This window comes from Malaclemys terrapin, chromosome 7 (assembly GCF_027887155.1).
Source record: "Malaclemys terrapin pileata isolate rMalTer1 chromosome 7, rMalTer1.hap1, whole genome shotgun sequence".
In the NCBI taxonomy this organism is placed as follows: Eukaryota; Metazoa; Chordata; order Testudines; family Emydidae; genus Malaclemys; species Malaclemys terrapin.
This window is the reverse complement of record NC_071511.1, coordinates 42,399,876-42,412,580: the sequence shown is the minus strand read 5'-3', so window position 1 is coordinate 42,412,580 and position 12,705 is coordinate 42,399,876.

Sequence of the window (12,705 nt, the reverse complement as noted above, 5' to 3'; positions counted from 1 at the left end):
TCACATGAGTAACCCCATTGTCTTCGGTGTGAGCGACATACGTGATTAAGTATTGCAAATAGGGCTGTCGACTAATCGCAGTTAATTCACACGATTAACTAAAAAAAATGAATCGCAATTTTAAAAAGTAATCGTGATTAATCGCAGTTTTAATCTCACTGCTAAACAATAGAATATAAATGGAAATGTATTAAATATTTTGGATGTTTTTCTTCATTTTCAAATACATTGCGTTCTGTGTTGTAATTGAAATCAAAGTGTATATTATTTTTTATTACAAATATTTGCACTGTAAAAATAATAAAAGAAATAGTATTTTTCAGTTCACCTCATACAAGTACTGTAGTGCAATCTCTTTGCTGTGGAAGTGCAACTTACAAATGTAGATTTTTTTTTGTTACATAACTGCACTCAAAAACAAAACAAAGTAAAACTTTAGAGCCTTCAAGTCCACTCAGTCCTTCTTCTTGTTCAGCCAATCACTAAGACAAAGTTTGTTTACATTTACAGGAGATAATATTGCCCTCTTGTTATTGACAATGTCACCTAAAAGTGAGAACAGGCGTTCGCATGGCACTTTTGTAGGCAGCATTGCAAGGTATTTATGTGCCAGGTATGCTAACTATTCATATGCCCCTTTATCCTTCGTCCACCATTCCAGAGGACATGCTTCGATGCTGATGATGGTCGTTAAAAAAGTTATGTGTTAATTAAATTTGTGACTGAGTTCTTTGTGGGAGAATTGTATGTCCCCTGCTCTGTTTTACCTGCATTTTGCCATATATTTCATTTTATAGCAGTATTGGATGATGACCCAACGCGTTGTTCATTTTAAGAATGGGTTTTGTCAAATCTGCAGTGAAAGTAAAGAAGGTACCAATGTGAGATTTCTAAAGATAGCTACAGGACTCAACCCAAGGTTAAGAATCTGAAGTGCCTTCTAAAATCTGAGAGGGACGAGGTGTGGAGCATGCTTTCAGAAATCTTAAAAGAGCAACACTCCAATGTGGAAACTACAGAACCCAAACCACCAAAAAAGAAAATCAACCTTCTGCTGGTGGCATCTGACTCAGATAATGAAAATGAACCTGTGTCGGTCTTCACTGCTTTGGCTCATTATCGAGTAGAACCCGTCACCAGCATGTCCCCTGGAATGGTGGTTGAAGCATGAAGGCACATATGACTCTAGCACATCTGGCACGTAAATAACTTGCGACGTCGGCTATAACAGTGCCATGCAAACACCTGTTCTCACTTTCAGGTGATATTGTAAACAAGCAGTGGGCAGCTTTATGTCCTGCAAATGTAAACACACTTGACTGTCTGAGCGATTGGCTGAACAAGAAGTAGGACTGAGTGGACTTGCAGGCTCTAAAATTTTACATTGTTTTATTTTTGAATGCAGTTTTTTTGTACATAATTCTACATTTGTAAGTTCAACTTTCATGATAAAGAGATTGCACTACAGTACTTGTATGAGGCGAAGTGAAAAATACTATTTCTTTTGTTTTTTACAGTGCAAATACTTTAAATCAAAAATAAATATAAAGTTAGCACTGTACATTTTGTATTCTGTGTTGTAATTGAAATCAATATATTTGAAAATGTAGAAAACATCCAAAAATATTTAAATGGTATTCTAATATTATTTAACAGTGTGATTAATCACACTATTAATTGCAGTTACCTTTTTTAATCGCAAAACTAATTATGATTAATTTTTTTAATCACTTGATGCCCTAATTACAAATAAGGGATTGTGGGCTCAGTTTCTTATTGTCCAGTACATGAGAAAAACCAGAAAATGGACAGGTGTTGAAAGCTCACTAGAAAATATGAAATGTCTTGCTGTGTAATGGTGAATGTACTAGTTTTCATTTATATCACTTCTTAAAAACTACTTTTTAAAGATGTACACCCAGATCCCGCAATAAGCTCTATGTGGGCCTCACTAAAGTCACCGGGGCTCTTTACAGACAGAGTCCATTGCAGGATTGGGGCCTCAAGCAACTGGATCTATGTGGGTGTACCCCTGTGCCCATGTGGAATCCCATTGATTTCAGTGGGGCTCCATGTGGATAAAGGGATCCAGCTGTATGATTCCTGTTGCAGGATTGGAGCATTAGTTTGCCACTAAATTCTGATGAATTCTCTTTGTGTATTTTATTTTTGAGCTTAATACAACTTTTATTTGAACAAACTTCAAAAATGTCCAAAATCTTTATAAAAACAACAAGGAGTCTGGTGGCACCTTAAAGACTAAATCTGTTAGTCTTTAAGGTGCCACCAGACTCTTTGTTGTTTTTGTAGATACAGACTAACACGGCTACCCCCTGATACTCAAAATCTTTATGCAGTTAACACTTTATGCCTTATTCCTTTATATTGATTAATTTACAGCTCCTTTGGTACCAAAACCATATTACATATATTTTTGTATTATAAGTAATAGTAATAAAAGGAAGGAACATAACTTTGGAAGCAGCAAATATTTTGCAAATTTATAATTTCAGGATTAGATTCTCAAGGGTAAAAATGGGAATTGGTCATTCAATTTCCATTTGTGCCTTTGAAAATATTCCTCGAATGAATGAAAAGTGAATATCTTTGATGAAAAAATGAGATGACAGAAAAGAGGAGCAGAGAAGGGAGAGGGAGGGCCATGTGAGACAGAGGGCCACATTTGGAGGTGATATGTAAGGTAGTAAAAGAGAGTGTAAACTGATGTAGTATGCACTTTTTGACACCTCAGAATAAATTATCTCAATATAGACTCCTCTGGCCCACTTATCAATGTGTAACTTGCTTTCCCTTAAACATAACTTCTGAATTTGGCCTTTTGTGTGGTGCATGTGTAGATAGTAAGTCAGTTTATTCCCTCAGTTACAGAGGTGTAATTGAGAGCAGAATTTGACTCAACATATATAACCACATGACATCTAATTTAATTTCTAAGGAAAGGCACTTGTCATAGAATATCAGGGTTGGAAGGGACCTGAGGAGGTCATCTAGTCCAACCCCCTGCTCAAAGCAGGACCAATACCCAGATAGATTTTTGCCCCAGATCCCTAAATGGCCCCCTCAAGGATTGAACTTACAACCCTGGGTTTAGCAGGCAACTGCCCAAAACACTGAGCTGTCGTCTAGCTCAGTGGTCCCTAATGCGGTGCCTGGGGCATATGTGCGCCCACCTACTGACAAGGGAGTGCCCCACTGGTGAGGAGCATGGCCGCCGGCCAAGCAGTCGCCGAAATGCCGCCGAGTAGTGGCAACGCCAAGAAGCGTCGCCACTGAAATGCCGACGCTTCTCGATGACGACACTTCTCGGCCGCATTTCAGCGACTGGTCGTCCGGCGCCCACCACAATGAAAGGTGGTCTAGCTTATTCCCTCTGGCAAGTAGGATGCATTCTGCCTTTTAGGGTAGACAAGGATGCCTGCCTTCCAACCTACCTCTGTGAAAGTGCCCTTGTGGTCTTCAAACTATTTGAATGACTGCCACCCATTTTTAAGGCAGAAGAACCTCCTACCAGGACTGAATATGAAGTCAGTGGAACTATTCATGTGCTTAAAGTTAAGGATATACTTAAATGATTTGCTGGATCAGAGCCTAAAGGAACAGAGGAATTTCAACATCTGTGTTGTGTAGAAGGGTCCTGTATATTTGCCTTATGGTATTTGTGTGGCGTCCAGTCTTTTAACTTCTAAAGTACCAATAATATTTATTTTAGCTTTGAAGTTGCAACATCATTTTGCTGAGAAAATGCAATATGTCTGTTCATCCTATGCTTATCACCACTGTATCTATATATGACATGCTGTCACAATGATATATGCAGGCAAAGCTGGCTGTAAAAAGATGCAGAGATAAACAGATACAAATGTTTAGGTGCTTCATCAACTGATGGGATTTATTCTTTCTCTAAATGTGAGCTGAAGGAATGATGGTTATTCTCTTGATGGGGTAGAATGAAAATTGAAATAATAAAGTGGTTCTTTAAGGGGGGGAAGGGATAGCTCAGTGGTTTGCACACTGACCTCCTAAACCTAGGGTTGTGAGTTCAATCCTTGAGGGGGCCACTTAGGGAACTGGGATAAAAATCTATCCAGGATTGGCCCTGCTTTGAGCAGGGGGTTGGACTGGATGATCTCCTGAGGTCCCTTCCAACCCTCATATTCTATGATAATATTCATTCACTGCTAGTGGTGATGGATGGAGGAGGAATTAAATAGAACTAATCATTCACTGCAAATGTTTGTATTTTTAACACCTTTTACTGACTAAGGTCCCAATCCTACAACTTCTTGACTCCAAGCCGACTGCTGTGCTAACATGCAAAAGGTTGCAGGGGTGAGGCTGAGGGGCCTGATCCTACAATCTACTCATAACATTGAATTCAGAGGTTGTTTTTTCTGAGTAAGGGCTGATAGATTGGGCTCACATAGAAACTCCACTTTCTGTGTGTTTCCATGATGAGACAAGTTAAAGGCCAGAGTGATTCAGTGTCATACAAATATCTGATGCCAATGTATTGTAGATGTGTTCATTCTGCCGAAGTTTTTGGTTTTTAAAGACCACAGGATTCTGTGCCCAGTATGTATTACATTTTAATAATAAGAAAATAGCGTGGGCAATGTGCATAGGTATTATCCCATTATTAAAAATTGTGCATGCAATTAACCATGCTGCCTTCCAGCTCCATGTTCTTAAAAAGCTAAATTGTGACTTTTTTTTTCAGCAAAACTTATCAGGGTAAGGATTGCAGGATTTGGTCCAATATCTTTCTATTACAGTTATTATCCATGTGGGTGGAACCAGGTGAGTCATCACTGCTAGTTGATAATAATCCAAAGCTATTAATACATGTAATATGTTAATATAGACTTGTCTCATTTGGGGTATTTTTCCATACCCTTTAGTAGTATCACACAGGAATGACTGGAGAGTTTACTACTGATTGTAAGTGCTATTGTTCCTGGTTCCCTTGCTCTGTATTCTAAACTACAGTTAAAGGGACACAACTACATTAAATACTTATATTTTTAACTGTTCATTCTCGTAACAATTTTCAAAGTTGGAAAATATCCCTTTATTTGCTCCTGATTTTGGTCCTTATTTTGGTCATCAGGCAGTTTTCCCCCTACCCCCCACCAAGTAGGAAACGGTAGATAACATATCAGCCTTTTTTTCTGTTTCTGTAGCTGTACCTCCTCAGTGATGCACTGGCCAGCAATATGCACAGCTCTAACAGTGTTTAATAGTTAACAGTTGACTGCATGCATAAGAATAGATGATATTTTAGGAAAAGGTCACCTGGTGAATAAGGGTGACTTTGTACATGGACAAGAGCCTGTAACAAAATCTCAATCTAAATACCCTCTGTAAAAATCTGAACATAGATGTGATTTTTATAAATGGCCCTTACCTTTATAATTGGTTAACTCAAAACCCTAGACTGAAGTTTGGAAGTGTTTTAAGTCTGAATCCAGATTAGGGTTGCCAACTTTGGTTGGATGAATTCCTGGAGATTTCATCACATGACATAATCTTTAATGACAGATTCATCTTTAATTCCTGGAGACTCCCGGACAATCCTGGAGGATTGGCAATCCTAATCCAGATCCAGATTTTGTGTTTCAAGACGATCTTTAATTTTAAATAATCCTAAATCTACCTCCATGGTTGCTGTTTCACAGTAAACCAATATCTTTGAACCTGCTCCTATCCATAAACAAAATGTAGTTGCCTTTTGAATTTATTTACACTATTTGCTTAATTCACCATTCAACCTTCAAAAGGAGGATGCAGCAGTGTCTGTACACCACTTTTTGTTCAGGGCCCAACACAAGTTAGTGCAGCCTCATGGTGATTCTAATTTACACCAGCTAGTAATAACCCCTAAAGAACCATAACAGCAGCCAGGGATCACCAGAGCACAGAGGCAATACCCTGTAGCCTGGGGACTGTCTTAGGGATGGCATTGCCAGTCCTGTACCACCCAGTCATTCCTCCATGTAAGAGGAGTCCTCAGCTAGCCTCTGAGGGCAGCTTTATGGTTCCTTTGCACTGCTGGAACCCTCTTTTCCCCTTTGGATCTGTTGCTAATGTTACCATCAGTAGAAATTTTGCCATTCACTTCAGTGGGAGCAATACTGGGATGGTAATGTTTAAATTAGGTGCCTGTAACAGTTAGCAGAAGTGGTAGTTACATAAGAGATGGATTCTGCATGCTTGGGTTAGTGCTGTGCAGTTTAATTAAAAAAAATTGAACAGTAAATATGGTATTCCCTTTTATGCCGCAACATACAAATTCAAACCGTCAGATAAATATGCAGGGAATTGTTTAATTTTCATTGTTATTTGGGAGTCAGGTGAATGTCTGAATTTGACTCCAGCTAATGGGATTCCTTCAGCTGTAGTTCAAAGTAGATGGTGTATAAATAAAGTTTAACTTGAAATAGTTAAATAGATCTGTAATAAATGAAGGATGGGGGGTAGCTCCCTTTTATGGACACCCAGCCAGCCAGTTAGCTATAAAATCCCTGTTAGTAGCTGTTCTCTACTTGCTTTACCTGTAAAGGGTTAAAAGTCCATAGGTAAAAAGAAGGGAGTGGGCACCTGACCAAAAGAGCCAATGGGAAGGCTAGAACTTTTTAAAATTGGGGGAAAAACTTCCCCTTTGTCTGTCTGTGTTGTTCTCCCAGAGAGCAGAGACAGGGCTGGAACTATGCTATAAAAAGTTTTGGGCCAGGTATGAAAATCATCAGATCACACCTAGAAACTACTCATTTGAAACCCCGGATATGTAAGTAGATCAGGAAATGTCTAGGAAAACGCAATTAGGTTTATCTCTTTTATTTCTTTATGGCTTGTGGACTCCTCTGTGCTAACCCCAGGTGCTTTTGTTTTGCTCATAACCTTTAAGATGGACCTCAAGAGAGCTACCTTGATGCTTAATCCTAGTAATTGTTTTTTTAAATCTAGCAAAAAGCCTAAGTTCCAAATGTATTTTCTTTCTTTTTGTTTTTATTAAAATTTACCTTTTTTTAAGAACAGGATTGAATTTTGTGTCCTAAGAGGTTTGTGCATATATTGTTTAATTAGTTGGTGGCAACAGCTGATTTCCTTTGTTTTCTTTCTCAGCTCTTCCCCAGATGGGGGGGGGAAGGGCTTGAGGGTACCCCCCAGGAAGGAATTCCCACGTGCACCTTCCTGGGTTCTCAAAGGAGTTTTTGCACTTGGTTGGTAGCAGCATCTACCCATCCAAGGTCAGAGAAAAGCTGTAGCCTTGGGAGTTTAATACAAGCCTGGAATGGCCCGTATTAATTTTTAGAATCCTTGTGGGCTCCCACCTTCTGCACTTGAAGTGCCAGAATGGGGAATCAGCCTTGACAAGATCACATGAAATACCACTTGATCTTTCAAGGCCCACACCTCTCCTCTCATCCCTGGAGCCTCTTATGGTTTCAGTGCCCGGCCTTTCAGGCAGTTTTCTGCCAATGAAATTTACTAAACCTCCTACTTGTATGTCAGTGGGAAAGGACGAAAGAGATTATTGTTGTTGGTTTTACTCTTGGAGATAGTCAAATACTGTAATGACAGGTGCCAATGTAAGAATCTACATAGATATTAGAATTCCTTGCTAATGTATATCCGTGCTGGCTTATAAAGACCATCATTGGTTGGTGCAGGAATGATTGGTCCAGAGCCTTTATGGGCTCTCTTTTTCATCCCATCACAGCTCCTTGTTTTCATACCCATCCCCACTATGAAACACTTTCTCAATCTCCTTTATAAATCCCTTTCCTAATAACAAAAATGTATCTTAGATTACCTCAATGAGAATAACACCAACTCCTTTAATCCTTCCTCATAATTGAGATTCCTGAGACCTGGTATAATCTTTGTCGTGCTGAACTGGAACCTTTCCCAGGCAAACATAAGGCCTTTCCTGAAGTAAAGTGCCCAAAACGTTACACATTATTCCAGATGGGGCCCTAAAAATGCCTTATACATTAACACTCAGTCCTTTGTGTTTTCTGTCCTGCTAGTACACCCTAGACTGTTTGCCCTTTTAATTGCAGCTGTTTCCTGGTTGGTGGTTTCAGGTTTGTTGTTGTTGTTGTTTACAATAACCCCAAATCCTTTTCCTGATTGCTCTGCTGAATGACTGTTCTATGTAAGCACATATTTCTTAGCATGGTTCATTGCCCCCAGACTAATGATTTTATCTGTGTCTGTGGTGAACTACATTTGTGCTCTACTGACCCAGTCACCTAAATAATCAAAATCCTTATGAATATGGGTGCTGTGTTTCTTTGCCTCCAGTTTAAGATTATAGGTAAAGCTGGAGATATTATCTTCAGTACTGTCTCCTAAATCCTCTCTCTCTATATATATAATGGATAAGAGATGTACTTAAATCCCCTCCTCTGGGTTGGATATCTTCTTTCCAACTTGAAAAGTTTCTGTCTGCATTATAGATACCACTGTCTTCTGTATTTGACAGTTTTCTGTATAGCTGCCTATTTTACTTCTTTTTCTATGACTCTTTGATTTACTCCTTAATCACTGACATGAAACCTGGTTTCTGAAAATTTGGAATTCATTGAATTTCCCTCATCCGTCAAGTCCATATCTATCTAGAAAGAGTAACAGCAGTTTAGTTAAACATTATTTCCTTTGTCTAAATTCATGTTGGTTGGCTGTAATCAAACAGCTTTTCCAGGTTATTTAATATTTTTCTTTTTAGTGTTTTACTGGTTTTTAGTGTGCCCCCTCACAGAGGGCTCCTAACTTTTCCCACCAATATTTTTTTTTTGGCAGCAGTGGAGTAGGTTGTTTTTTGTTTTTCCCCCAAAGTGTTCAGATGGTTACAATAAGGATCCCTGGTATATAGATGATAGATATTTAGAATAAGAAATAACATTGCCTACCAGATTGTATTTTTAAGATTGTCAAATTTGAAACCAAACATATAATAGAGACTTTTAAATCCTTTGCTTTGTTAAACTGTTTTTATTATGTTGCACTGAAATGCAAGCATTTCCAGGGCCACATGACAAGGTATCTAACTGTAAAATCAAAAGGTGGGTTACATAGTTCACAGAATTAGAAGCCAGAGTTTGTCTTTTTACATTGTATAATTAACATTCCTAAACAGATTCAGAGAACAATTTTTCTTTCTGAGATATTGGGGAACCATTCTCAGTATGTGTATGTAAACTCTTTGGGGCTGGGACAATATTATGCTTTGTGTTTTTACAGTGCCCAACCCAATGGGCCTCTGATTCTGATTGGTGCCGTTAGGGGCTACTTCATTACAAGTAATAAATAATAATGTCTGCGTGTAAATATCCATTCTCTCACATACATGCACACTCCTCATTCCTAGCATGACAAAGAACTCCTAGATATTGAAATATTTTTATTTGTTCACATTTAAATGATACATCATTAATAATCTCCTCCTTACAGTAACCTGTTTTGTAGAAATAGAAGGTGAAGATGAGATTATTTTCCAGGGCATATGGTCAGCCTTTGGAATTTACTGTCACAGGAAATCATTGGGACAAAGCAGATGAATTTTGTAAACTATTGGTAATTATGTGACTACTAGAACTAAGAACCTAATCCTGCAATCTTGGAAGAGTCAAAACCCCCTGTGCCAGATAATGCAATCCCATGCAGTATCTTTGGGGACCATTCTGTTAAATGTATGTATGATTGTGTTCTATTCCATGGGGAAGGGTTACCACAGCTCCTCCAGAAATAAAGACAGTTGTAGTGATTAAGCAAATCACTAAGACTGTAAATAATTCCAGGGAGGTACCAACCTTTGGGATGGCTTGCCCTTTACTAGTTCAAGCTGGGTTTTCCATAGTAATGGAATAAAAGAAAGGGCTTTTGGTATAAGAGGATGAGGATGAGCTTGAATTGACAGAGAGTCTTGTTTTTGATTCAGCAAATGGACAGGACTGTCTGTCCAAGTGAGACCCCAACCCTTGCAGAAGGGTTGGAAGGGATATTGGCATACTAAGGCCCCATAAGGAAGATGTGTGATGGGAACTTTTATTGTTTTTTATATGTTCTATCTGTGATGCTAAAAATAAATGTATTCTACCGAGAAAGAGCTGTGTGGTAAGTTGTAACTGCTGGCAATACATTTCGTTCATAGCTGTCAGAGAGAAGGCGATGCATAGGTGCTGCCCATTAGGCAGCCTACCTTGCTGGGAATCTCATCACAGTGTATGCTGGGGGGCTGTGCAGCCTTAAAACCCTGGTCAGAAGGGAGTGGGACAAGGGCGGGTCTCTACCCAGAGCAGGTGATGGCTAGAGACCTGAGACCTGACTGGAGTGGACCATGGGGGGCGGAGGATATAGGTGTAGTTACCCTGAAAGTGAGACACTCCTAGTGAAATCGAAAGGATTGGTTTGAATGTGGAGTGACTGAAATATTGGCCCTAAACCTGATAATTAACAAATAAGAATAATTAAAAGTATGTCATGCTTCAGGGCATAAACAGATTTTCTGATAGGCAAGACAGTTGGTGACCCCCCGCCCCACCTTAAATACACACCCACATATGTATTCCACTGCACAGTTGGATATTATGGGCAATTTTGCCTTCTACAGAAATATCAGATATTGACCTGTCAGGAGCAGGACACTGGACTATATCTGATTTGGTATGGCAAATCTTCCATTCAGAGGCCCGGCCTTTGACTCTGGTTAGAGCAGGTGTGCTGGAGCCATTGAACCAAACTGTAAGCCCTGTATATAATGAATCCACTTCAAGCCAGGGGGTGCAGCAGCACTCACAGCACCCCTAGTTCCAGCACCCCTGGGTGGGAGTTTGAATGTGCAAGGAACAGAGGACTGAGCCCTCCTCTTTTTTTAATTGGTGTTTACATGCATGGATACTGTGATGCTATGTACCTCGGCGGAACACCCTGCACCCCCATGTTCATCCTTATAATATGATTGTGTGGTATCCAATGCAAAGTTTGTCATGTCCGGTGTCTTTGGAAGGCTCATGATGCACTGAGCATTGTTGTTATAGTTTGTAGTTTCATGTATATAGTTATGAGGTTGAAAATGTGTCCTCATGGCTTAAAACAAGCCCAGGCAAAACTCTCCAGGAGCAGAGGGGCAGTTCACACCTCATCAGGGTATGTATGGGACAAACCCAGCCCAGCCTCACAGGAACAAAGGCCACTGGCCTAGGCAGCAACAAAATGAGTCACCCCCCTTCCCTTGGTCAGTTTGGGACTACGATGAGGTAATGCTCACCTGACTTTGAGGCGGGGGTGCAAAGCCAAGAGGGAAGAAAGAACATGATACAAGGGAGAGACGCTTGCCATGCTCTCTCTCTTCCACCTCCATCTATAGACACCACCACCAAGCGACTGAAGTGCTGATCAAAGGGGAGAATCTGGTTGAAGAGCAACCAGCCAGCCTGTGATGAGAAGCATCTCAGTTTGTAAGGGCATTGAAAATGTTAAGATCAGCTTAGAATGCGTTTTCTTTCATTTCATTTGACCAAATCTCACTTCTTGTGGTTTGACTTATTTTCACTTAAAAGCTATCTTTTGTAGTTAATAAATGTATTTGTTTATTCTACCTGAAACAGTGCGTTTGGGTTGAAGCGTGTCAGAGACTCCCCTTGGGATAACAAGCCTGGTACATATCAATTTCTTTGTTAAATGGATGAACTCACATAAGCTTGCAGCGTCCAACAGGTATAACTGAACACTGCAAGACAGATGTTCCTAGGGTTGTGTCTGGGGCTGGAGATATTGGCTAGTGTCATTTGGTTGCACAATCCAAGCAGCGGCTGGCCAAATGTGCTCACTCACGTAGCTGGGAGCAGCTTACATGCTAGAGGCTGTGCGTGAACAGCCCAGGAGTGGGGGTTCTCACAGCGGAGCAGGATAAGGCTGGCCCCCAGAGTCAAAGATTGGAGTGACCTAGCAGATCACTGGTCCAGATAACACCAGGGGAACATCACAGCATATCCTAGCATATGCAAGTCTGCAGCTATTTAAAGAAATTGATTTCCATTTGAAGTAAATTGTTTTATGTTGCCTTTATAGTTTTTTGTTGAAGAGCAACTCATTAAATGACTGCACTTGTAATACAGAAAATAATACCTCACTGAGGTACAAAATAGATGCCACGTACACAGCAAACAGAAATTAAAGTTAATTTTTTTAATCAGTAGAGAAAGAAAGGATGCCAATAAAAAAAGCAGATGAGAATTATATCTCAGCAAGGGGTCTTAGCTTTTAGCAATTAACTGGCCGGTATTGCACATTAACTTTAATTGCTGCCTTGAGTAGAAACTATCATTTCTGTCAATAGCAATTTGACAAAAGTTGGTAAATCAAAGAGTAATAAAATTGCCAACTCACAGTCTGCTGTGTGGGAGGCAAGTCCCTGTCCCCATAGTCTGAGTTTAACAAAAGAAGGAGACAAAGCTCTGATTTCATGGAACCTGGCAGTAATTGCTATTTAAATTTCATGAAGTGTGATTCTCTGATTCATCTGTAGTGTGACACTGGAATAAATTGAATGACCTCATTCTGCCATTAAACCTGTTTTACTGAAAGAAAAGTCACTTAAAATGGGAGGACATATATTCTCTCTCTGTGGTCTCTTGTGGCATGTTTATTAAGATATTTTCTTAAAAGAGCCATCTGCTG